The following is a 27,023-nucleotide window of genomic DNA, read 5'->3' as shown; positions in this document are numbered from 1 at the left end:
TTTCGATCATTTTTGATCTGCTTCGAAGTCTGTACGACTCCGACGGTGCCGATAGGGATGCCCGGGTTCAAACCCTGCGCTGACTGCGACCGACTGATGTCGGTTACCGACCCCCATGGCCGGTGTCTTCATTGTCTAGGCCTCGACCACGACGACAAGGCCTGCTCCGACTGTCGAGCCCTGACCTCCTAAGGCTAGGCGGGAGCGCGGTCTTGCAAGCGATTTGAGCTCCGGCAGTCGGCCCGCGCCACTCGAAGTCCCGGTCAGAGAAGCGGTCGAGGGACCAGTCGCGGGGTCAGAGCCACCATGGCTCCGGGAGTCGTCCACGGTCTTTGGGCTCCTCATGTAAGCACAAGAAGTCGAAGAGATGCCCCCCCCCCCCCTCGCGATGCGGCCGGAGATTCGGGCGACGCCGCCCACGCGGCTCCACAGGTGTCGGGGCCTGCTCCATACCCGCCGGTCCCTGGGCAGAACGCGACGCCGGGGGAGATTGATGACTGCCTCATGGCCATGAGGTCGCTCGCTCCTCAGTCCGGTTCCGCGGCGCCTTCGGGCCAAGCGGTCCCGACTGGGACCCCACGCGGGCGAGGTGCTTTGGCCCCGGTGCCGTCGGGTGCTCCGGCCCCGGTGCCGTCGGCGACTTTGGTCCCGACGCCGCAGGGCCCCACTAGATCCGGTTCAGGATCCGGGTCGCCGCCGGTCGACCTCACGACCTCGCCGGCGCCGGCCCCAAGGGAGTCGCCCCCGGCGCCGTCCATGGACACCGCCGCCCCTGGTCCTGCCCTCGGTTCGGGTCCGGCGTCGGAGCGGCGCTGCTCTCGACGCCGATGGGAGATTTCTATTTCTATGATCCGGCCCCATCCTTTTGAGCCCGAGTACCAGGCGATGGGTGACGAGGGGGACTGGGAGGGGTCTGAGGACCCTCTGGCACGCGAGTGTCTGTATTCTAGGGACTGGACAGGAGAGCTTGGGGGTGCCAGTGGTCTGGACACTTCACCCGACACTGGTTTTGTCTCCCCTCCTAGCGTGGCTACGTAGGAGGGGGCTGCCTATAGTGTGGTGCTGATAAAGGCTGCCAAGGCCTTGGGCTTGAGCTCCCCGTCGCGGCCGTGAGGACTAACCTCCTCACTGAGGTCCTTAAACTGCAGGCAAGCTCGGCCGAGCCTCTGCTGCTGTTTAATGAGGCCCTATCAGACGTTCTTCTGGGCGTTTTGTCCAAGCCCGCCACAGGTCAGCCTGTGGATAAGAACGTGGCCAGACGCCACCGCCCGGCTCCGGGTGACCTTTGCTTTCTGTCTTCCCACCCCACTCCCGAGAGCCTGGTCATCCAGGCCTCTAATTCCCAGACCGCATTCCCATCGGCTTCCCCGACCGGGAATCCAAGAGGTACGAGCAATACGGAAAGAGTATTCTCCTTCCTAAGTTTAGGATTGCGGTCAGTCAATACCGCATGCCTCTTGGGCCGCTACACCTACTCTCTGTGGGATACGGTCGCGGACGTGCTGCCAGAATGCCCGGTGGAGGTCCGGGCTAAACTCTGCCAAGCCCTTGTGGAAGATTGAGATGCGGCGCGTTATTCCATCCGGTGTGGGCTGGACACTACTGACTCACTGGGCAGAGCGATGGCAACGACGGTGGCGATTTGTCGCCACCCCTGGTTAAGATCTGCCAACTTCTCGGCTGATGTCCAAAACACACTTATGGACATTTCGTTCGATGGCCGTCGCCTCTTTGGCGGCAAGGCAGACCATGCGCTTGAGCGCTTTAAGGACTCCAGGGCTACGGCCAAGTCCTTGGGCCTCTCGGCCCCGCGCCAGCAAACGCCTACCTTTCGCTCCTTTTGTGGCCAAGGAAGGGGCGCCCCCACACGTTCTGCCAGCCGCAGACTACCATCCAGCGCGGTGGCAGACGGGGAAACCGCCGTGGCAGCGGTCAGGGACAATGGCGAGACCAGTCCACACCTACCCCTGCAGCATCCGCCTCAAAACCCTCCTAGTCTGTGCTTTAAGGCCCATGTGACGCCAGTGGGGGGCAGGGTTCGCCATCATCATCATCATCACCACCACTGGCGCACTGTCACTTCGGACAGGTGGGTGCTGCAAATCGTCCGAAGGGGCTACTCCCTCCCCTTCAAGACGTCCCCTCCAGCCATTCCACCGCAGTGCCACCTCGTGTCGGGGGATCACTTGAGAATTTTACAGGAGGAAGTTACGGCCCTCTTGGCCAAGGGGGCCATTAAGCACGTTCCTGGGCCAGAAGTAGGGTGTGGTTGTTACTCCCACTACTTTCTGGTATCGAGAAGGGCAAAGGGGGCCTACACCCTATCTTGGACCTACGGAACGTCAACGGTTTCCTCCGGAAGGAGAAGTTCAAGATGCTGACATTGGCTCAGGTCTTAGCTGCCCTAGACCCTGGAGACTGGATGGTAGCGTTGGACTTGCAGGACGCTTATTTTCACATCCCCGTCCTGCCGGCCCACCGGCGTTACCTGAGGTTCACGGTAGGCCACGAGCACTTTCAGTTTCCCGTGCTCCCCTTTTGCCTTACCAGCGCCCCATGGGTGTTCACGAAAGTGATGGCGGTGGTCGCAGCTCATCTGCGCAGGTTTGGGGTTTGTCTTCCCCTACCTCGACGACTGGTTGTTGAAGGCGGACTCGCCCCAGACAGTCATCAGCCACCTCCAGACTACGGCCGACCTCCTGCACCTGCTGGGGTTCTCCATCAATGTGCCGAAGTCACACCTTTGTCCCTCTCAGAAGCTCCTCTTCATCGGAGCGGTTCTAGATTCGGCGCAGTTTCGGGTTTATCCTCCCGAACGGCGGGTTTTGGATATTCAGGCTCTGATTCCGATCTTTCAGCCTTTATCCCGAGTCTCGGTCAGGTTGACGCTGCGGCTTCTGGGGCTGATGGCCTCCTGCATCCTTCTGGTGCATCACGCCCGGTGGCGGATGCGGGCTCTTCAGTGAGACCTGAAGTTTCAGTGGGCCCAGCATCAGGGCAACTTGTCCGACCATGTCTTGATCTCGGAGGGCACTGCAAGACAGTTGCAGTGGTGGCTCACGGACCGCGATTGGGTCAGCGGCAGATCCCTCTCCCTACCCCAACCGGAGCACGTAGTTGTGACGGACGCGTCCTTCTAGGGCTGGGGGGGCCACATGGGAGAGGCGGAGATCAGAGGCCTCTGGTCTCCGGCGGAGTTCCAGCTCCATATCAACCTTCTGGAGCTGCGGGCGATCCGGCTTGCACTGAAGGCATTCCTCCCCTCTGTCCGGGGGAGTGTAGTGCAGGTGTTCACGGACAACACCACCGCCATGTGGTACTGCAACAAACAGGGCGGGGTGGGGTCGTGGACCCTATGCCAGGAGGCTCTGCGCCTCTGGCAGTGGCTGGAACATCAGGGCGTAACCCTGGTGGTTGAACACCTGGCAGGTTCTCTGAACTCCAGGGCGGACGAAATCATCCCTCAGTGCATGATGGATCACGAATGGCGTCTGAACTCTGACGTGGCGCAAGGCCTCTTTCAGCAGTGGGGAGAGCCTTGGTTAGATCTATTCGCCACAGAAGAGAACGCGCAATGTCATCAGTTCTGCGCGTTTAAATTTCCAAGGCGGCACTCGCTCGGAGACGCTTTTTGTCGCAAGTGGAGTTGCGGTCTATTATACGCCTTTCCGCCTATACCACTTCTGCCCAGAGTGCTGAAGAAGATCAGGCGCGACCGGGCCAAGGTTATCCTTGTGGCTCCGGACTGGGCATGAAGATATTGGTATCCAGAGCTACTCAGCATGTCTGTCGATCCCCCGATTCGTCTGCCTCTTCGGGAGGACCTTCTGTCGCACCCAAACCTGTCCAGTCTCCACCTCCATGCTTGGAGATTGAGCGGGGACAGTTGAGGCCATTTGACTTGCCTCCTGAAGTCTGTAATGTCATTCTGGCAGCCAGGCATCCCTCCACAAAGTCAGTATATGCCTGCAGGTGGAACAGATTTGTGGCATGGTGCACAGCAAAGGCTGTGGATCCACTCTCTGCCCCCCTTTCTGAGGTTCTCCTCTTCCTTCTTTCTCTTGCCCAGCAGGGCTCTGCTCTGAGCACTATCAAGGACTACCTTTCTGCCCCTTCCGCCTTCGTAAGGCTACCTGATCAGCCATCTTTGTTCAAGTCCCCAATTGTAAATAGGTTTTTGAAGGGCATCACATACATGTTCCCTCCTGTTCCATTCGTGATGCCTCAGTGGGACTTGAACCTTGTACTTACTTATCTGATGTGCGCTCCCTTTGAGCCACTACATAACTGTCCTCTCCGCCTTCTTACTCTGAAGACTGCTTTCCTGGTTGCCATCACCTCTGCCAGGAGAGTGAGTGAGCTCCAGGCTCTTTCTTCCAAACCTCCTTTCCTTTCTGTCCATCCGGACAAGGTTGTGTTGCGGACAAGACCCTCTTTCCTGCCCAAGGTAGTCACAGCCTTCCACATCTGGCAGTCCATCACCTTGCCCACCTTCTTTCCGCCTCCGCATCCCTCGAAAGAGGAAGAGAGGCTCCACTACCTGGACCCAAAATGTGCGCTCTAATACTATCTGGATCGCACACGCCAGTTCCGGGTGGATGACCAACTCTTTGTTGGTTACGTGGGCGCTAAGAAGGGACGGGCGGTGCACAAACGGACCATCTCTCGGTGGATCGTGTTGTGCATCCGGGCATGCTACTCTTTGGCTAAAAAGGAACCTCCTGTTGGGCTGAGGGCCCATTCCACTCGGGCCACGGCGACTACTACTGCCCTGGGCCGAGGAGTCCCCTTACAGGACATTTGTCAGGCAGCTACGTGGGCCTCGCTGCACACGTTCGCAAGACACTACTTCCTGGACAGCCAAGTCCGTAGGGATGGCTTCTTTGGCCATTCTGTCCTCCAGGACTTTCTGGTGTGATTATTGGTTCGCAGACCCACCACCGGGGTTGGTATTGCTGGGGTATCTATTCTAAGGTAAGGAATCTATCACTAACGTGTCTCTTTCAGATGCACAAATTACTACTTGTGTAACGATATATCTGTAAGAGACATTAGTTAGTGATAGATTCCTTACCGACCCACCCATCCTCCCCGTTCTGCGAACCGATATCTAGGGTTAAGGTCATCCCCTTTCAGGGCCCTAGTTTCATTGCACCAGTGTTGGTTTTTATCATGGCTCTGCATTTCTGGCGCGGAAAAGCGGTGTATAAGAACTGACGTCAGCACGCGGAGGCGTCGTCTAAGTACTCCGACGACGTCATCACGGCGCCCACGACGCTGGCGACTGACGCGGAGCCGTGGACGACGCCTACAGACACCCATGGGTACTGCTACGTAAAGAAATTCCAGATCCAGTCTGACGCCTGGGGATATTCTATGGTAAGGAATCTATCACTAACTAATGTCTCTTACAGATATATTGTTACACAAGTAGTAACTTGTGCGTTTCCCCCGTGCGCTAGGCCCAGGAAAGCGGACTGCTTCTGGTCACCCCACACGGCTCCCCCTGTGCGTCCGTGACTCCCTCCTGCTGCCTGGAGCCCGCCGCTGGTGTGCCCCTGGGACTGGTATTCTTGTAAATTGTTTGTGGCATTATTTTTGTTTGGTTCATTGTGCTGATCTCTGTTGTTCTTCCCCTGATTCCCTTGGCATCTCCTTGCGCCCCTTGACCCCCCCCGCGCTTCCCGCCACTGCTCCCTTGCGGCCCGCCCACTTTTGCCTTCTGTAACCCTTCCCTCGCCCATTGGCCGCCCTGCCTCCCAGATGCTCCTCCCTCCCACTTAGCCTCTTATGGAGGAAGCCGCGCGGAAGCACAGCGGACGTGCCGAAGGCAAGCCCGTCTGCACCTGTCCGCATCCGGACCGCGCCCAGCGCCAGAACCCATGGCCCCCGCCGCACCCAAAGCACCCGACTGAGATACGACTCCGCCGCCCTCAACGCACTCAACACCGGACGAACAACCGCCTGCTACCGAGCCACCCCGAAGCGAACCCATGGACCCTTCACCTGTCAAGCCTGAAAATACACATACCTCCGAACCTGCAGACCACCCACCAGACCGCACAACAACAACAACCACTTCAAGTGCATCCTCCTCAACACACGCTCCGTCCACAAGCACGCTGTCGAACTGTGGGACCTCCTGGACACAACAGCACCAGACGTCGCCTTCCTCACGGAAACCTGGATGAACGCTTCCTCGGCCCCAGACATCGCCATAGCCATCCCGGATGGCTACAAGATCACCCGGAAGGACTGCGTCAACCAAACCGGAGGAGTAATCGCCATTGTCTACAGGAACACCATCAACATCATGACCATCACTGAAGACACACTCTCTGCCGCCGAACACGTACACTTTCAGATTCGCACCGACCCCAAGACCACCCTTAGAGGAACGCTCATCTACAGACCCCCGGACCCCCGCACACAATTCAGCGAAACCATCGCCGACGTAATCAGCCCGCACACCCTAGCCTCACCAGAATACATCCTCCTCGGGGACCTGAACTTCCACCTGGAGAAAAACAGCGACGACACCACCACCACCACCCTGCTCGACAACCTCGCCAACCTCTGACTCAAGCAACTGGTGAACACCCCCACCCACATCGCTGGCCACACACTCGACCCCATCTTCTCCGCCAGCAACCACGTCTCCTTCAGCCACTCCTCCGGACTACACTGGACCGACCACAGATGCATCCACCTCACCTTCAAAAAGAACACTTCCCACCATCGCACGCAACAAATCCCCCGCAGATGCTGGAGCAAAACCACCACAGACCAGCTCCTCATCGCTGAGCCAGAACCCACCAGCCAACACCTCTGACACCAACAACGCAGCCCACAACCTCACAGTGGATCACCAACTACGCCGACAACCTCGCACCACTAAAGAACCCCCCAGGCGTGACCAGCAACAGGAAAACTTCATGGTTCACAGACGCCCTCAAAGAATCAAAGAAATCCTGCCGAACCCTCGAAAAAACCTGGCGCCATGAACGAACTACAGAAAACATGACAGCCCTCAAGATCGCCACCCGCAAACACCACCAGCTGATCCGCACCACCAAAAGGACATCATTCAAAGAGCGACTAGACAACACCCACAACAGCAAGGAACTCTTCAACATCGTCAAAGAGCTCTCCAACCCCAGCGCCCGCAACAACGACATCACACCGTCTCAAGAACTCTACAACTCCCTCGCCACGTTCTTCCACTAAAAGATCGCAGATATACACAACGGCTTCGGACCCCAGATTCCGCCTCCAGTCACCGAACCAGCGACCCCCATCACCACCCTCAGCACCTGGACCCCCATCAGCTCTGAAGACACCACCAACGTCATGAACTCCATCCACTCCGGCTCCCCCTCTGACCCCTGCCCCCATCATATCTTCAACAAAGCAGACACCATCATCGCACCCCATATCCGGAACGTCATAAACATCTCGTTCGCGTCAGCCACCTTCCCCGAGAGCTGGAAGCACGCAGAAATCAACGCCCTTCTGAAGAAACCCACAGCGGGCCCCAAAGACCTCGAGAACTTCCGCCCCATCTCTCTTCTTCCCTTCCCGGCCAAAGTCATAGAGAAAACTGTCAACAAACAGCTGACTGCTTTCCTTGAGGCAAACCACTCACTTGACCCATCCCAGTCCGTATTTCGAGCCAACCACAGCACCGAAACCGCCCTCATCGCAGTCACCGACAACATCAGGACCCTGATGGACAACGGAGAAACAACCGCCCTCATCCTCCTGGACCTCTCGGCAGCCTTCGATACCGTATGCCATCGCACCCTAATAACCCGCCTCTTTACCACTGGGATCCAAGGAAAGGCCCTGGACTGGATCACCTCGTTCCTCTCCGACAGAACCCAGAGAGTCCACCTCCCTCCCTTCCGTTCAGAAGCCACCGAGATCATCTGCGGCGTACCCCACGGATCCTCGCTCAGCCCAACCCTCTTCAATATCTACATGAGCCCCCTCGCCGCCATCGCACGCAAACACAACATCAACATCATCTCCTACGCCGACGACACCCAGCTGATACTCTCCCTCACCAAAGACCCAGCCACGCCCAAAACCAACCTACAGGAAGGAATGAAAGACGTCACAGAATGGATGAAGCTCAGCTGCCTGAAGCTGAACTCCAACAAGACGGAGGTCCTCATCCTTGGACAATCCCCTTCCGCCTGGGACTGGGCTCCACGCCAACACCCTCGGACCACGCACGTAACCTGGGATTCATCCTGGACTCCTCCCTCATGATGACCAAGCAAGTCAACGCCGTCTCGTCATCGTGCTTCAACACCCTACGCATGCTCCGAAAGATCTTCCGGTGGATCCCCACCGAAACCAGAAAGACGGTCACCCAGGCCCTCGTCACAAGCCGACTGGACTATGGAAACGCCTTATACGCCGGAACCACCGCCAAACTTCAGAAACGACTACAACGCATACAGAATGCCTCCGCACGACTCATCCTCGTCCTCCCTCGCCACAGCCACATATCCGCCCACCTGAGAAACCTGCACTGGCTCCCCGTCAACAAGAGTATCACATTCAGGCTCCTCACCCACGCACACAAAGCACTCCAAGACATGGGCCCTGAATACCTCAACAGCCGCCTCTCGTTCTACACCCCCACCCACCAGCTCCGCTCCGCCAACCTCTCCCTCGCCACTGTCCCACGGATTCGCAGAACCACCACCGGAGGAAGATCGTTCTCCTACCTGCCGGCCAAATCATGGAACTCCCTCCCCGCACACCTACGAACGGCCCAGGACCACCTCTCCCTCAGGAAACACCTCAAGACGTGGCTTTCGAGCAGTAGTAGCACCCCCCCTTTCAGCGCCTTGAGACCCTCACGGGTAAGTAGCGCGCTCTATAAATGTTCTGATTGATTGATTGATTGACTGCTTGTTGCTCTCAATAGCGTTCCTAAGCTATTGCAGAAGCTTATACATCACTCGCACCACCAAACCATATGCCCCTACTATCCTTTTACTAGGGTCACCAAAAGGTGGGTCATACGTCACAGCGGCAGAGTTGCGTGGTTGGGAGGCTGCGGACATACATGACACATGGGATCTTTTTAGAGATGGTGCTCTAATCCCCTATGAAGACCTTATCTTGGACGACGGCATACCTCCTGGGCTATTCCTAAAGCGCCACACACTCATAGCCTCACTTTCGGCCATGTGGGGCAATTTAGCAACAGAACCTCCCACACACCACCTATTGCAATATCTACTGGGCACAGGGGGACACTTGATACGCTGGCTTGCTTCCTCACTCCTCCAACACACTGCGATATCACTGACCTCCCTGAGACAATACTGGGAGGAAGACCTAGGTCGTCCCCTATCTGATAAGGAATGGATGGCTATACTAGAAAGTCCTACAAGTGTCCTCGCAAACCGCGCTTTCGGCAGATCCAATATTTTATACTCCATTGTGCGTATCTCTCCCCTGCCCAGATAAATGAGTTATTTCATAGAGAGGACTCTGTATGCCCCAGGTGTCGACTGACCAACGCTGACCTCCTACACATGCTCTGGCATTGCCCTGCCTAGAGGAATACAAGTTAGACGTGACGGCCGGCCACCGTGTTCCGCTGCACCAAGCTTGTAGTTCCCTTCCACTGGGAGGTGTACATATTACATCTCTTCAAGAGGAGCAAAAAAACACAAGGCAGCTGCACGATTTTTAGATTTCGGTTTAATCACTGCAAAGCTTCTGATCACCAAAAGATGGAAAAACCTGGCTGGGCCTCCGGTGCTGGCCTGGCACCATTCTATTCTCAATTGGGCCAAGGCAGATGGCATAGCACTGCAGAGGGAGGACTTACTGGGACTCCGCAGGCTCCTTCTTGCTGCAGATTGTGGGGCTATGGTGAATGAATTGCAGAAGTCAGCCACACCCACAACAGACACGCAGGATGAGGCGGAGGTCTCCTCAGTGCCAAGAGGGTAATCCACACCCACTTACGAGATGTCATAAAGGGGTCTGTCTCACACAATCCTTACATGCTTCGCTCAAGTAAGAGTTCTTCATGCGCTCCACATGCAGTTACTTAGCCGTTGCCACACATCAGGGTGTTGGGTCACGGACAGTTACCCCCTTTCCTTTAGTCAAGTTTATTTGTCCTCATTATGTTGTACCCTCCTCCCACCGTTCATTACTAGGCAGTATCACGTATAGTATAGCATCACAATATGCAGCGTTCGGGTTGTGCACTCGCTCACACTTCCTTTCAAGTGATCTGATGTTGTGGATAACCTCACTATACCATATTCGACATAGTGCATGCATGTCACCGTTGCTAAGGACATGTCATATGTTTGCTGCAGTATCCTCACTTGGAACTTGTGATCATTTGAATATTGTTGTACTGTAATGTTAAAATTATAAATGTCAATAAAAAGATGTAAAAAAAAAAAAACAAGTCCAGTTTGTGTTCTGTGAGCAGTCAACAAGTGTTCACCAAGTACGGGGGAAGGGAAAGATTATAAGTTAAACCATGGTAGAATGCATTTCCCGCAATAAGACGGCTGAAAATGTTGAACTATGTTATTAATAACCAATGTATAAGATGTGTATAATTATATAAAGTGTAATACGAATAATTAGTGATTACATGAATGATAATGTTAAATGATGCCTTCACATGTATGCATTCCACAATGTCAAAATCAATCAAATTTGTTAGAGAAAAAAAAAACTTGCATGGACCAATTAAACTTGTATGCAGACTGATTCCTACACAGGGTGTAGGCCCAACGCAAACTGAAATGCGGGGACTGGGTAAAACATGAGAAGTACTAATGATACTGTCGAGTTGGAAATACTCAAAGAGAAAACAGAAAGCCAAGTCCTGAGGTGGAATGCAGGAACTGCAGAAGCGCATGAAAGACCATTCTTTGCAGATCAACCCTTCCAAAGCAAATGAGAGATGTGGAATCATCGTAGGGTCTGAGACCGAAGACACCAACTGTGGGGCAATTTAGCAACAGAACCTCCCACACACCACCTATTGCAATATCTACTGGGCACAGGGGGACACTTGATACGCTGGCTTGCTTCCTCACTCCTCCAACACACTGCGATATCACTGACCTCCCTGAGACAATACTGGGAGGAAGACCTAGGTCGCCCCCTATCGGAGAAGGAATGGATGGCTATACTAGAAAGTCACTATGAAACCATAGGATATAACTAGGACCGTAGCATATTGGAGAATGAAGATGTTGCTACTTTACTCTAGGACATCCTGCCCCTTTGCTGCTTCATATGGATGGTGGGCAATATTTGTGACCGGATTGGGGACCGGAAGGACAGCGCACGATTGGGAAGGGATCCCACTGACTGCTGTGGAAACCACTTTAGATATGGTCACCAATTACCATGCCTAATTTTAAGATGCAGCTGGGGACCCTCTCAGATAGTTTACTTTAATAATAAATTTCTTTATTCGGTTTTTATCATTATAAAACCATAAAAGCAACAGTAAGAACGTAACACAGTACATTAATAAAATTCGCTCAGTATTTAAAGATTTTTCCTATGCCTGATAATACATTTAAAAAAATGTAATACATGATAACAAGTACGCTCAGAGTCTAACATCTGTAGGGATAGCATAGCCGGACGACATTGTCTGAAGCCCCAAGGCTTTAGCAGTGGAAATAACCAAAGTTTTCTGTGGGGCTGAAAGTATTTACAGAACAATATCGTATGCATACACGTCTGTAAGGAGGTATCGTCACACGGACAACAAGTCAGGTTTGGATCCCAAGTGTTCTTTTTTGGAAAGGCCACTAGTGTGTGGAAAAGGTCGAGTCTGAATCTAGTCAAGAGCATCTTATCATATGTACTGATTTCCAGTGTGAGATAAGGCTGAATTTGTGGAGTGATCTGTATCATATTTGCATGTTGGACAGATTGCTTAGTTGAGAGCAGAGTAATTCTAAGTGTCTCTAGGTGATTCGTCGCCTTCTGCTTCAGCTCTTTCTTAGTTATCTCAATTAAAGATGCTGGAGTCAGATAGTATCTTTCCAGGCCCATATCTGTGAAGAAGCGCCCGACATAAGTGAGCCAGGCTATTTTATGCGCACGATCCAGTGCCATTGAGTCCTCTAGGATGTTTTTAGTCAGCATGTTCTTATCCGCTAACCAACTGCGTCTCCAGAGTAACAATGGCTGAACTTTTATCAAATCCTCTATATAGGGGATTCCCAGTTCCGCGTGACATGCGTAAATGGAGGAACACTTTGGGGCAGATAGAAGAAATCTCATAAACGAGTTCTCAGCTATTTGAAGAGAGCCGACATCAGCGTGTCCCCAAACACCGGCCCCATATAGAGCGATGGCTTGACATTTTGCGATGTAGATTTTTAACAACTCAACTGGTGGTCTCCTTCCGAGTCTTTGTGAAAAGTTCGTCAAGGCAACGATAGCTCTCTTAAAAAGGTGTCTCCTGGACTCTATAGCTGCTTTCCAGTTTAGTCTTTCATCTATCATTATGCCCAGATAAGGGTATTGGGGAGTCCTCTCAAGTTTTTGTTCATTTAGGTGGATGTTCTTTGTGCGTTTTCGCCCTCCACCTGCCACCATAACAAAAGTTTTTTTTAACATTTATGTGGAGATCTAAAGCGCTCATAAATTCGGCGTATTTATTCAGGGATTTCTGAAGTTCTACTGGTGTGCGGGCCAGGATAACTGCGTCATCCGCATAGAGCAGTGCGGGGATCAGGCGTTGTCTTAGTCTTGGTAGGTCTTGCCCCCCCCTCAACATCCTCTCCTCTAACCCGTTCGTATACAGGGAGAAGAGGAAAGGGGCAAGGACGCACCCCTGCCTGACTCCCCGCTCTACTCTAAATGACGCAGTAAGCTCTCCCTTTGTCCCATAGCGCACTCTCGCGGAAGCTTCCCCATATAGTTCTCTTAGGAAATCCAGGAGTGGGGGATCCACCCCCATATTTCTCAAAAGGGTCCATAGCTTCGCGTGTGATACGCAATCGAAAGCAGAGGACAAGTCCACGTATACCATGTACATTGCCCCCTGCTTTGCTTGAATGTACTTGGACACGATGATGCTTAAGTTGAGGGCCTGCTCTACGGTTCCAAAACCTTCTCTGAACCCGAATTGTAAGTCCGATAGGATCTTTCTTTCATCTGCCCATTGCTGGAGTTGTTCAAGGACTATTCTACCAACTACTTTTCCTAAAGAATCTAATAAGGAAATAGGACGGTAGCATTTAACGTCTTGGCGGTCCCCTTTTTTAAATATAGGCACCATGATGGAGTCAGACCAAGACTCCATCACTCCTAAGTTCGCTGCCGCAATGCAAACTCTTGTCAGTATGGGGGCCCAGAGATCCGGAAGATGTTTAAAAATATCTACGGGCACCCCATCTGGTCCTGGTGCTTTGCCCCCTTTACTTAGGTTTAGTGCCTGCACTACATCAAGTATATCAAATTGTAGGCTGATTGGGAAGTCGACGGGAGGAAGGGGATGAAACATTTCTTCTGTTGAAGATGTTAATTTAAAAATGTGGGGAAAATGGTTTACCCAGGTTTCCTCTTCTATTGCCACGTCGATCTGGGGTCTATTAGAATCGGACAAAAAGGGGGGTTTTACTATTCGCCAGAAGGACTCGCTATTTCTTGTGAGTGTGCTTTTATGTAAGTCGTCCCATAGAGCCTGTTTTAGCTCTAATTTCCTCCGTTTCCTAGCCTTTTTGTACTGGGACCTTAAATGGTGGATCAATTGTTTCTCTTTTCGGATGTCTAAGAGCCTCTTAACTTTTTTTGTGACACGGTACAGTCGTGGTTAAACCAACCTACTGATTTTGTATTATTTTGATTGTTTTTTCTAGTCAGCATTATTTTTATTTTATCCAAGATCTTAACATTTTCGAGAATAGTGTTATCATCTGTTTCCAAATCTAGGCATTTTATTATATAAGGATATAATATCTTTATTAGATTGTTGGTAAGTTGAATGGGGTCTATCTTTCCCCATTTTAACGTGAGTCCATTTATTTTACCCAGATCAAGTCGATTTTGGGAAAGAGTGTGTGCGATCATTGTTGCATGCGTTAATTGATTTAGAAAATCTAAATCCAATCTAAGCGCAGAATGATCGCTTAAAATGTTTGCCAGTAATGTAAAGTCCCTAATTAAATGTCTCAGGCCATCCGTCGAAAGAATGTAGTCAACGGTGGTCTCATGGCCCCTCCCCAAATATGTAGGTTCTAATGCGTTATTGACAGGGTTTTTCTTATTTACTATTGATAATTCAAGATCTGTAAGAAGGTTGTTCATTACTTCCCCTATTCCATCATGATGAAAGTGCACGAGAGGATTGTCATACTCGTCCACTAACCCGCAATTCTGGTTGCTCGAACGTGGGCAGGGGTGCAAATTAAAGTCCCCTCCCCATAATAAATGGACAGTGGGCTTTTTTTTGTACAGTTGTCTATATTTAGTAATTTTTTCCTGAATTATCAAAAGTGTTAATAAAATGGTCCTCCTCTAAATTGTTATAAAAGTTTATTAGAATAACAATAGCTTCTTTTCCTACTGAAAGGGAAAACAATTGGAAATTTGGCGTGAATTCTGTTTTTAATAACTTCAGGCTTGGAGTTGTATTTGCTATATACGTAACCAAACCCCCCTTAGGCCTGCCCGCACTGCTTGGGAGGGCTGGGGAAAAAACGTTTTATAACCCACTATATGCAGTTCTTTCGTGGCCCATGTTTCTTGTAGGCATATTATCTTGCCTTCTTCAAGAAAATGGGCTGCTGAGCCATCCTCAATTTTGGGGCGAAGACCCGCAATATTCCAGAAAATAACGGACAGAGATTGTGTCCTGTTCTCTGGAGCTGCGGACGTCCTCCGTAAGAGATCTAGGGGTAAGATAGGTTGTTCATAAGTGGGAGGTTCGGGGGAGGTTCGGGTGATGGTCAATCGGCCATTTCTAGGCCGCTAAACCGATTCATGGTCGGTATGCCCGACCAATTTTCCCAGTGTGGTATTTCCCTGTAAATAGGTCTGTATGGTCGCTGAGGGGGTACACCCCATTGCTCCCATTCTCTTCCTCTATTACGGGGTCCCACAATCTGCCATGGGACCTCCTGTGGCTGATAATTGGGATCTACTGGCCACCAAGGGATCTCATGTTCATTTTGTCTCGGGGCCATTTTTGGTCTAGGAGTGGTGAATTCCCAGGGCTGTGGGACTGCTTTGCGCCAAATATTGTCAAATTCATTTAGGTGGCTGTTGTGATGTTTTTTAGGGTAAAAGAAGGAAAGACACTTTGTGTCGATCCCGCCAGTTACATTGTGTTGTTACCAGGAGCATATGTACTCGACAATTCTTGAATCCTCGAAAGTAATCACTATGCAGTCTCCCTGTATTGCTTTTTTTGTGTGTCCCACCCATGGGGTCCTGCATACCGTTGCTATCCTGCTTGGCCAGTTGGGAGGAATAGGTCGATTTTATTTTTTTTCTTTTTGTTTTTTTTTCTTTTTTTTTGTTTGTTTTGTTTGTTTTGTTTTTTTTAACCAATATTGAACCTTATTTTTTAAGGACCAATTAGGCTCTATGGTCTCCCCCGTTAGTTCCGGTACCCCGGTCATCACAACCACGAATGGTGATGCTTCAGGTGGTAGACTCGTATAGAGTCTGCTCTCATGAAGTCCTCTCGTGGTTGCTTTGTTCACTATAGGGTTTGGTTTTTTTTGGGCAGAGATTATGGTAGCTGGTGTTTTGGGGACTGGCGTTTTTTGCACTGTTTTTGTTACAGGGATTTTTGAAGCTGTATTACTCTGAGGGGTAGGTATTATAGCTTTCGGGGGGATTTCGCCGCTGTAGGAACTTTTACTGCCAATTGTTGTTTGGGTGGAGGACAGGCTAAGGTAGTTTTTCCCTTATGAGGGGCTAGTACTGCCGGATTATCTATTCCCTTTTTTTGAAGTTCTTGGGTGGGCCTAGATTGGATGGATTTTGATATTTTTAGCAAGTGATTCTCGATATTAGTTAGTCTAGTTTCAAGAGGAGAAAAGAGGGAATGTAATAATGAGGTGATTTTGTTTACTAACTCCGGGGTATCAGGTTCATTACTGTAAGGAATTAGAATAGGTGAGCCTGAGGCGATGGTGCTTGGAATATTATTAAATGAAGAATGGTGTACCAATGCCTGGTGGTCGATGGTGTCAACCGGTTTGAGGGTAGGACCTTCTGAATTTGAGATTACTGTTGGATCAGTTAGGTCCGTCATATCAGTGACTGTGGTTTTGTCGTCTTTTTCTTTGTCCTTTCTTTTCTTAACAGCCCCCTCCCTCCTCCCTCTTGCTTGTCTTACTTCCTCTGGTGTGTGATCACATGGAATCTTGGGTGTTTTTTCTAAATCAGAATTTGAGAGTGATAGAGAAAGTTGGGAGGCTGAAAGGTCTACTACATTCGGAAGACTAAGTCTATTGTTGCCTTGCAACGATTGTGCTAAGGTACCCTCTGCCTCTGGGGATCTTACTCTGGCCAATGGCCCCAAAGAGGATCGCCTCGCAGTAGCGAGATCAGTAGATACTCTGCCCTCTATTAGGCTGATGCTTTGATCAATAAAAGTGTTTGCCTTGGTGATAAAATCGTCCATAGGCCCTAACAACTGTTCACCAATCCCGCCCTTTTTTACCTTCTTCGACTTACTACCCCTGGTGTTCATTTTCGATGGGAGAATTTCACAGAGTCGTGATGAGTAGATAGGAAATAATTTGAGTGGGACATACGAATGTGGGCCGTTTATGGAGAACTTAGAGGGGAGGCCCGGTCCGGTCTCCTCACGTTCTCAAACGGTCCGCTCTTTGCCCGGTCTTGGCTCCGCGCTTGGCCCCGCGAGCGCGGGAGTTTTTTCCTGGTTATATCGGGAGGGGGCGGGAAGAGGACCAGCTGCGGCGAGTCAGGAGACGCAACGCCCGCTGGTCCTCGCAGTCCCGCAAGGGCGGAGGGCGTCTCTTGCAGCTCCTCTCGTGGGCAGTGGGTCCCAGGTAGCGTTGGCCTCGAGCGGCTCCCGCGCAGCGGGGGCCGCGAGGAGTAGGTCTGAAGATCAAGTGGAGTCTTGAAGATAGGGTTTGGCAACCCAGAAAGCACGAAGTCCCTCTCTCAGCGGGAAGCGCCGAGGTCCCTGCCCGCAGTTCTTTTCAATCCAGGCGGGAGGGGGCGGGAAGAGGACCAGCTGCGGCGAGTCAGGAGACGCAACGCCCGCTGGTCCTCGCAGTCCCGCAAGGGCGGAGGGCGTCTCTTGCAGCTCCTCTCGTGGGCAGTGGGTCCCAGGTAGCGTTGGCCTCGAGCGGCTCCCGCGCAGCGGGGGCCGCGAGGAGTAGGTCTGAAGATCAAGTGGAGTCTTGAAGATAGGGTTTGGCAACCCAGAAAGCACGAAGTCCCTCTCTCAGCGGGAAGCGCCGAGGTCCCTGCCCGCAGTTCTTTTCAATCCAGGCGGGAGGGGGCGGGAAGAGGACCAGCTGCGGCGAGTCAGGAGACGCAACGCCCGCTGGTCCTCGCAGTCCCGCAAGGGCGGAGGGCGTCTCTTGCAGCTCCTCTCGTGGGCAGTGGGTCCCAGGTAGCGTTGGCCTCGAGCGGCACCCGCGCAGCGGAGGCCGCGAGGAGTAGGTCTGAAGATCAAGTGGAGTCTTGAAGATAGGGTTTGGCAGCCCAGAAAGCACGAAGTCCCTCTCTCAGCGGGATAGTTTACTTGAAAGCTACTGGGATACCAAAGAATGCATGTAGACCAGAATCTGAGTCCACCAGTCCATACTTGCTTGGCGTTGTACACCACCAGAATGACTGCAGTGGCATGGTCCCTACTAATGACAAACCCTAACCTGTAGGGTTGAGGCGGAGATTCCTCAGACCGGTGTGCAATAATATTTTTCAAATTGTTTACATGGTAAAGATACACTAGTAAGACGATAATAGCACACATTTTCTGAATCAAGATGTGCCTTTTTGGTGGAGAGATTATTTTGTGGAGAGAGAACATGGAGAGATTTAAATAAGTGGAAAATAGCACACAATTAAAGTGTGGCACCCAGAGGGCAATTCATTCATGGTACATATAGTTAGTGAGTGAGAAATGGAATTATTAGTAAAAGCTTTTGGGTCACACAGTCGAGTAAAGAAATGAAAACGTTCTGAAAGTGGGGGAAATGAGTTTAACTTATGAACAGAATGTGACTTTCAATCAGCGGTGCTCAAAATCCTTCCACATGAGCTGGATACATGCCAAAATTTCAAGATAAAAACTCCCTGTGTAAATGATTACCATTAAGAGCCATTGTATTTATATCCATAAAATATGGATATCCTGGAAATCGGGCATGGCTTCAGACGTCATGCGGAAACATTGTAAGTCACTGGGTTCAAGCAAAGGTACATTCAGGATAAATGAAAGACTAGCCTGCCTCTCTACACAAACAACTGAGACTTTATCTACACAGACATCATTACTATTGTTCGGTTTTGAGTCAAAGAGAAGAATGGTAGAAATAGGGAGTGGGGGTGGATCCAGTGTTTGACCATGAAGAAAATCTTTCAGAAGCAATTTGAGGCTCCAATGACTGTAAATTGTAATTATACTGCTGTGGCTTGTTCTGCACACTTTCAAGTGGAAACGTTTACCTTGAACTCACGTAGAGCAACATTTTTAACATGTATCTGTTGGCTCTTGTGTCAACCTGTAGATCTTGGATTCACACTCCATTAATCCCTCTTGGGTGATGAATGGTGGGTCCTGAACAGTGGCATTGAGGCGCTTTCACAGCTTAAGCAGGGTGGAGTTGACAATTATAGTTCTTTATGACCCTGTCCTGGCTGCAGCTCTGCAGATAAAAGCTAATAAAAAATCAAAAGTAAGGTAAAACAAACACGGTGATCAGGAGTTAACAACAGCAAAGAAATTAGGAGAAAAAGAAAGGGAATGGCAGAGAGGTTTGGAAGGAAGAGCAAAAGGGAGGACCTATACAAAATTTGGAAGGAACTGTGGATGAAAGGATGAATGCAAGGATAAAAGGACTGATAGATGGAAGGGGGAAACAAGATTGACATGGGTGGGTGAACGAACGTATCTGTAATCATGAATGGGTGAATAGACCGCTGGATGGAAGGGTGAAATTATGAATTGGTTGATTGATAAAAGGAGCGTGAATCCGTGGATGAATTGGTAAAAGTATGGAGGAATGGTTGGAAGTGTGAGTAGAACGATGGATGCAAGACTGTAATGATGAGAGGGTAGACTAATAAAATTGTGAAAGGGTGGATGTATGGGTGGAAACAAGAAAAGATGGATGGATGGATGGTTGCATGACAGGCTTAAAGGATGGAGAAATAGAAGGACATTAGGTTGGATTAAGGGACCTCATCTAGAGTGGGTTGAGTGTACTCGCTTTGCTCACCGGACTGTGTTCGAGGGATGGATCAAAGGGGGGGTGGGGGTATTTTAATGGTTTGGCTACTCCCTTGGTCCTACTCCCTTGATTGATAGATGTTCTAGAAATGATCCTTCTCTATTTGGGCAATGACTGGTAGGACTCTGCTCCTAGGGTTAAGGATTGATGAGTCGTAGGTATCAATGGGTACTGTGGTGCTGATCAATATTTTATGGGCGATGTGTCTTGTGTTGATGCTTGATGGCTCTTGATAAACTCATCAATGGTTTTTGTAATGATGATTAGTAGCTCTTTGCACACTTATTAATGGCTAGTAACCCACGAATGATGGCTTCTGTGGTGCTCTTCGATGGATTTTAGGGTGATGGTTGATAGCTAGTTTACAATGATCAGTCAGTCACGGAACAATGATCAATGTCTCTAATGGCAATATTGATTTGATCATGAATTCATAAATGATAGATTTTGATATAGTGATCAATAGCACTTCTGAAAATGACTGGTTCTTGGAGGATGATTGGTGCATTTTGGAGTGTTGATCAGTGATTCTTTGGATGGTGAACAATGGTATGGATAGATGTATCTTGACTCTTGAACGGATGACTGGTAGGTCTTGGGGCAATGTAAAATGGCTATGGAGTAATGCCAGTTGCCCTCTGCTTTTGGTTAATGTTTGGCCTTGGGAAGATCATTGGCCATTTGAGTGATGAGTTGTTTTTTTCGAGGATGCTTTCAGCAGTGTGTCTGGACTAAACGTGAGGGTTTTTGGGATGCTATGTATGGCTCATAAGTCTGTGGATCTGGAGTGTTAAGTGATGGGTCTGTGGTGATTGACTCCTGGACAAAGATGAATAGCTATTGGGATAGTTATTGATTACTCTATGATTTTGAAGGAATGATCTATGGTTCATGAGTTGATGATCAATGGGCCATGGGAGAATGAGGAAAAGGTTTTGGACCAATGACTAATTGCACTTGGAGAGATGATCGATGCCTCTTGAGGGCAGAAAGATAGCTACTGATCCTTGACGGGATGATTTATTGCTTTTGAGGCAATAACGGATAGCGTCTTGCTAGATCGATTATGATCAAATGCTGTTGGAATGCTGATCAGTAGCTCTTGGTATTTGAGGCACAAGTTAATGTTCTTGGGGTGTGAGTGATGGTTATTAGGTGGTGAATAATGACTCTTTGGATTCTTCTTGATGCAATGATCACTGATTCCCAGAGCGTTGATCCATGGTGTTTTTGTGTATGGAGTTGAGAATGGATGCTTTAGGAATGATGATTGATGGCCCTTGATCTTTGATCAACGGCTCCTGATTGACGATTAATGGCAAGTGCCCTTGGAGCTGTGCTCAATGGCAAAGCTTAGATCTTTGGTAGTTGCCTCACAATCTTGACACCCTTTTCATCATAGAAACATGGTTTACACCCACATCTTCACACATCCTTCTTCCCACAGTCTATAGCATCCATTGTGTGGATCGCACACATAAGAAGGGAGGACACCTCAGTCATCCATAAATCCTCCTAGCCATGCACCTTAGGCAAGCGAGTAATATTAAACTCCACAGAGTGGCTGACATGCCATTTTCCAGTCTCTACAACGTTATTATCTTCTGTACAAGCGTTCTGGGCAGAACAAGGACTTGATTGATTCATTTTCGAATCTCCTCACCACCTCTTCCATCCAACCTGCCCACACCCCACACCCAACAATCCACCAACAATCTTTGGTTGACTTCAACCTCCTAGACAACACAAGTTCAAAAAAGAAAAAAACGGGGGGGTGGCTAGCAGCCGACGATGGCGGCAGCAGAATAGAGAGGCTCCTGGTGTAAGGCGGCTTCCCACTAAAATCCGCATACTTATCCGGGCACAACACTGCTCAGACGAGGCGTCCCGGGTCGGGTGACCGTGCGACCACTGCAGAAGCAGTTTTACAGCGGCGGAGCACCGGATACCAGCTAACGGACGACGCGACTGCAGGGGCCTAACACCGGCCGGTAAGCAGCGGGCTGAAGTAGCAGAGGTGGCCGGACGGAAGTGCGACCTCGGCGGGGACTGACGGCCGGAAGTGCTCCGGACTGCGAGACACCCAAAACAACGCGGCGGCGGCGATTGCCCATTAAGCGCCTGGTAGGAGCCACACATATCAACGGCGGCCTGGGACAGAGACCGTGCGGTGGAATCCTAGGGCGGGAGGCGGCGACACGGACAGAAGCAGCAGCCGGAAGGCGAGTAATGGCGCCGCAGCCTTCCGCATCAACAGGGGCCCCGGCGGCGTGGGAGACAGACACTGGAGACCTGAGGCACACATCCCCAGGTGCGTGCACGAGATGGCGAAAGGTAGCGTTGGTGGCGGAGAGTGCTACTTCTGGGGCCCGCTGTCCACTGGAGTAAGTTGCCTAAGTGCGCTGTCTGAGGCACTGTGGAGGCGGTGGAGACTGCAGAACAACGCTGGTGCAGACGCGTTTGAAAGGACCAGGCAGACTCGGACCACTGGGCAACGAAGAGGTACGACAACAAGGTGGCAGCGGTTACACTGGTGTGCATAAAAACGGACTGCACCCTGGGGGGAGTGTTGCCTAGGTTCCTGGCAACCCATCGAGTGGCCCGCACGCCAGCCAGAGAGAACGAGTCAGGGCCCAAAGTGAAGCGGTACTGCTCATAACACCACTCTGGCTTACCACACTGACGTCTGTGAAGGCTGGGCGAGTGGACGGCGATCCTGACGCTTCATCACACGGCAAGAAGCGTGAGCTGGTGTTGGGCGACATTTAGGGGACCAACATTGTGGCCCGATCACGACATAGACAAGTCGAACCGAGTCTGGTAGTGGGTCCCGGCTTGTACACGCCACTCAGCACGTCAGGGAAGACACGCGGCGACGTACGGCAGCCACAATGCAAAGCAGGCGGAAAGTGAATAGTGCAACGCCACTCGTGGGTTGAACGAATTTGAGGTCACGACCATGGCGGGCAGAGGCCCCAAACACAACTCCACACAAGCCAAGCTTGACAAATTCGCATATGACAAGCAGACTTCCCCCTGTCGGGGGACCAACGCAAGTCCGCAGGTAAATCGGTGGATGGCGAGGGAGTGAAAAAGGCCACGTTGGAGGACTTGATGAATGCCCTGGCACAAGTACAGGCGACGGTTGGGGCAACAGCAAGGGAGGTGACCTTGATACGTGCAGACTTCCAAAAAATGAATGAACAGGTGAAACAAGTGGAAGTGCTGACCAAGTCCCTGGTAGAAGATGTTTCGGACCTACAGGTGGAGATGGAGAAAATGCAAGCCGAGAACAGAGTCCTCAGGGAGAAGCTGGATGATCAAGAAGGGCGATCTCGTCGAAACAACGTCCGAATACTTGGGGTTCCGGAGTCGGAAACTACAGGGGCCATGGACCTTTTTGTAGAGGACTTGATTAAAAAACAGCTCAATCCGAAGGGTCTATCGCACTTCTTCTCCGTGGAGAGGGTCCACAGAGTACCCGGAGGTCAGCCGAAGCCGGGGGCACCGCCGAGGCCAATTCTAGCAAGACTTTTCAATTTCCGAGATAGAGATGCCATACTACAGGCAGCTAGGGTGGCGCCGGTCGTACAAATCCAGAACTCCAGAATAACATTTTTCCCGGATTACACAGCGGAAGTATCGCGGAAAAGGAGGACATTCCTTGATGTTAAAAAGACGCTGCGAGGGAAAAAAACTGCCTTACTCGATGCTCTTTCCGGCCAGACTGCGGGTAGTTGCAGATAAAAAAAGTCTGGTTCTTTGACACTCCAGATGCTGCCAGGGATTGGCTCGAGGGTTGGCGTACGGCAGGACCTCCCCGAAGATCAAATAGATCAAACGACGGACACCGAGAAAATAGCCAGGCCGGGTCACACGCATCAGGCAGAGGGGGCATGGACCGGTCACCGACGCTGGACCACACTGAGACCGGAGGAAGAGAATGAACCGGAATACCCGGTGCGGAGTCGGAGGCCGACTCTTGTACTTGATTTCTTTTAAGTACTGGTTGCGAAAGGACGCTGGCCTGGGATGCCCGGAAGAGTGCAGGGAGACCGCCTGCCCGGGGAGACACTCTCCCCCCACACGCAAGTACTTTGGTTAAGGGAAGGGTAAAGCGCTCTGCTCAGTTGGGGAGGCGGGCAGTTGGAGGTCCGTTAAGCAGGGAGGCAGGGAGGGGGGAGCGGTGAGGGGGGTTGTTTCATAGTTGTTAGAAAACCACAAATAGTCACGATGTACGGGTGGATGCTTGCACCGCTTGGCTGTCGAGAGGGGGTGGGGTGTGTGTGCCACAGGGAGTAGTAACAATACAATACAACACAGGATGTTCCATGGCCGATTACGATGTACGTAGCACAGAGGGAGAGGGGCCGAGGAGGCAGGGTGCACCACTCCGCATGCTGACATGGAATGTAAGAGGGCTGGGGGATAAGGTAAAGCGCGGACTGGTACTTACGGCACTGAAAAGACAGGGACCCGCCCTGGCACTTCTCCAAGAGACACACTTGATGGGAGGGGCGACCAAGGCACTAGACAGGAGGGGTTATCGCATGGTAGCACATTCCGAATTCACCTCTGGCTCCAGGGGAACCGGCATTTTAATCAAGAAATCCTCGCAATTCATACCAATGGGCACCAGCGTGGACGGACAGGGATGTTTTGCGGCACTGCAGGGACAATGGGAGGGGCGTCTCCTTAATGTAGTCTCAGTATACAACCCCCCCGGCGCTACACTCGGTCATGCTGCCGGCACTTGGTGACTTCCTCTTAACCCTACCAGAGGGAGATGTGATACTTGGGGGAGATTTTAACGCCGCCGTAGACACCCTACTAGACAAATTCCCGGAGGTGGCCCCGACGGGAGGCCCCTCCCGCTTTCAACGCTTCCTGTCCGCCATGGGTCTGGTGGATATATGGCGGCATACCCACCCTCGAGAGAGACAGTATACCTTTCATTCCTCTGTCCACAACAGTCTATCGAGGATTGATTATTTCCTGGCACTGGGAGATGGCATACAGCACGTAGACACCGTAGACATTCACCCTAGGGGCATATCGGACCACTCACCAGTCACCCTGACGATCTCCACCCAGGAAAAATCACGTAGACGCATCTATCCCATACAGGCCACGTACCTTAAGGTCCCAAAGGTCAGGAAGGCACTCAAGACGGTGACGACGCACTACTTTGCTGAGAATGCAATGTCAGTGCCTTCCGCAGCAATTTTATGGGAGGCATATAAGGCGGTGCTCAGGGGCCAGGGTATAGCCTCGATCACGGGTTAAAAAAGGGAAAAAGCGCCGGAACTGGCTGGACTAGAGTTGGCACTGCGGGATGCGACAGCAGCACACGAGGCGCACCCCAGGCCCGACACATCCCATACCCTGCACATTCAACAACAACTATACGCTGAACATTTAAGTCATCAGGTGAGGGGGCAAATTACGGACACACAGCACAGGGTCTACGATATAGGGGACAAGGCGGGTAAGATGCTGGCCTGGCTAGATAAAAGGGGAGAGAGCTCCAGGGGTATCCAACGAATGAAAGATAAGCAAGGGTAGGTTCACACAAGCCCCGAACTAATAGTGGAGACACTGGCAGTGCACTTTGAGGAGGTATATACACTAGGCGGGGAAGTCTCGGCCGACATGGCCAGGGAGGCACTAGATACTATCCCAACGCCAACGCTTCAGCCGGAGAGATCGGCAGAGTTAGACGCTGACATTACTACAGAGGAAATACAGATGGCCATACGGGAGTTAAAGCCCGGTAAGGCGCTGGGACCGAACGGTATCCCGATAGAATGGTACCAGGCCACGCCGGAGAGTTTAAGCGCCCACATACTGGCTATGTACAAAGACTGCTTGGGAAAGGGCGAGCTTCCTCATGACCAAAGAATAGCGACTATTGTCGCAATCCCTAAACCTGGGAAACCACCGGAGGAGTGCACCTCCTACCGCCCCATTTCTCTGCTTAACGCGGAAGTCAAAATACTGGCCTGACGGCGCACCTGCCTGACCTCATACATCCCGATCAATCCGGATTCATGCCACACAGGAACACGGCAATGAACCTACGCAGGGTGCACGGAGTACTGGCAAGGGCGGACTCGATCCCCGAACCGGCGGTCATATTGGCACTTGATGCGAAGATGGCTTTCGATCTGGTGGAGTGGAACTATCTGTTCGAGGTCCTGACGCGTTTGGGTTTCGGACCCAAGTTCATAGCGTGGGTCAGGCTACTCTATACTAAACCAGTGGCGCATGTGGTAGCGAATGGCCACATTTCGCGCACATTCCCGTTACAGAGAGGCACCCGCCAAGGTTGCCCTTTGTCGCCGTTGCTTTTCGCAATTGCATTAGAACCCTTAGCGAACCTGATTAGGTCTACCCCATTGCTGAAAGGCATATCCTGGGCTGAGGGGTGGGAAGACCGCCTCTCACTATATGCGGATGATATGCTGGTGTATCTAACAGATCCAGGGGGCGGTGTTCCGGCGCTCTTGGCCCTCTGTGATGACCTCGGGAAAGTTTCGGGCTACACGTTGAACTGGACTAAATCGGAACTATATGTTCTGAGGGGCCCGGCTCCGGCGTTGAACGAGGATTGCCCATTAAAGATGGCCGGCTCCTCCTTTAAATATTTAGGAGTCCATGTCACCATGGACCCTTCGGAATTTGCCCGGAAGAACTTGATACCACCCATGGAGAGGCTTAAGCAGGACGTTGCATTTTGGGCAGGGCTGCCCCTAACGATGCTGGGTAAAGCAGCACTCTATAAGATGATGTCACTGCCCCGTTTTTTATACATTCTAGAAAATACGCCATATCCGGTAGACCCGGGATACTTCAGGAAGGTATCGGCGTTGGTGGCGGGCCTTCTATGGAGTAATCGTCCGGCTCGCATTGCACAGGCTAAAATGCATAGAAGTTGGTACGACGGAGGGGTCGCGCTGCCTAGTTTGCAACTGTATTACTGGGCAGCGCAGTTGAAACCCATAAATCAATGGCTTCATGCCCCCCAGAACGACCCGGCATTCCAGGCAGACCGGGCGCAGTTGGGCACCAGCACCTTATTGGCCCCTTTATACGATCGGCGAAAGGTATACAAATTGACAGGACCCACGAGACTGACCACAGCGCTGTGGCACACGGCGCAGTCGGCCCTGGGATGGAAAGGAAGACTAACCAAACTCACTTCGCTGTGGGACTCCCGCGCTCTGGGAAACCTGAGACCTAGCAAGGGCTTCTCCCATTGGGACACCATAGGGATATCCACGGTAGGGGATCTATGGGAAAGAGGCACGGTGGTCCCCTTTGATCGTTGAGGGAGCAATACGAGCTGGGAACTCGGGAATTGTTCCGCTATGTTCAGATTCGACACGCACTGCTCACGGCCATCCCCCCGAGACAGAAATCCCAGAGGCCTCTCCGCTTGAAGATCGCCTTCTTACGGACTTCATGCCGGAAAGGGCAACCTCCCTTGTATACCGCAAATTACTTAATAACTTGCCAGACCCCATGCTTAAACTGAAAGACAAATGGGAGGGA

At 51.4% G+C, this 27,023-nt stretch overlaps 1 protein-coding gene and 1 long non-coding RNA gene across 2 annotated transcripts in view; both read left to right on the top strand.

Moving 5' to 3' along the window:
* Positions 1-27,023, top strand: part of FAM83F (family with sequence similarity 83 member F) — a 160,127-nt gene that overhangs the window by 64,782 nt on the left and 68,322 nt on the right. The gene's annotated exons all lie outside the window — the stretch shown is intronic.
* LOC144772935 (uncharacterized) lies at positions 15,548-18,978 on the top strand. Its single transcript, XR_013599876.1, has 2 exons — positions 15,548-17,340; positions 17,627-18,978. It is a non-coding gene; the product is annotated as an uncharacterized LOC144772935 (long non-coding RNA).

This window comes from Lissotriton helveticus, chromosome 1_1 (assembly GCF_964261635.1).
Source record: "Lissotriton helveticus chromosome 1_1, aLisHel1.1, whole genome shotgun sequence".
NCBI classification, from domain to species: Eukaryota; Metazoa; Chordata; class Amphibia; order Caudata; family Salamandridae; genus Lissotriton; species Lissotriton helveticus.
Note: the sequence above shows the minus strand (reverse complement) of the source record. Positions and strands in the feature narration are given on the sequence as shown.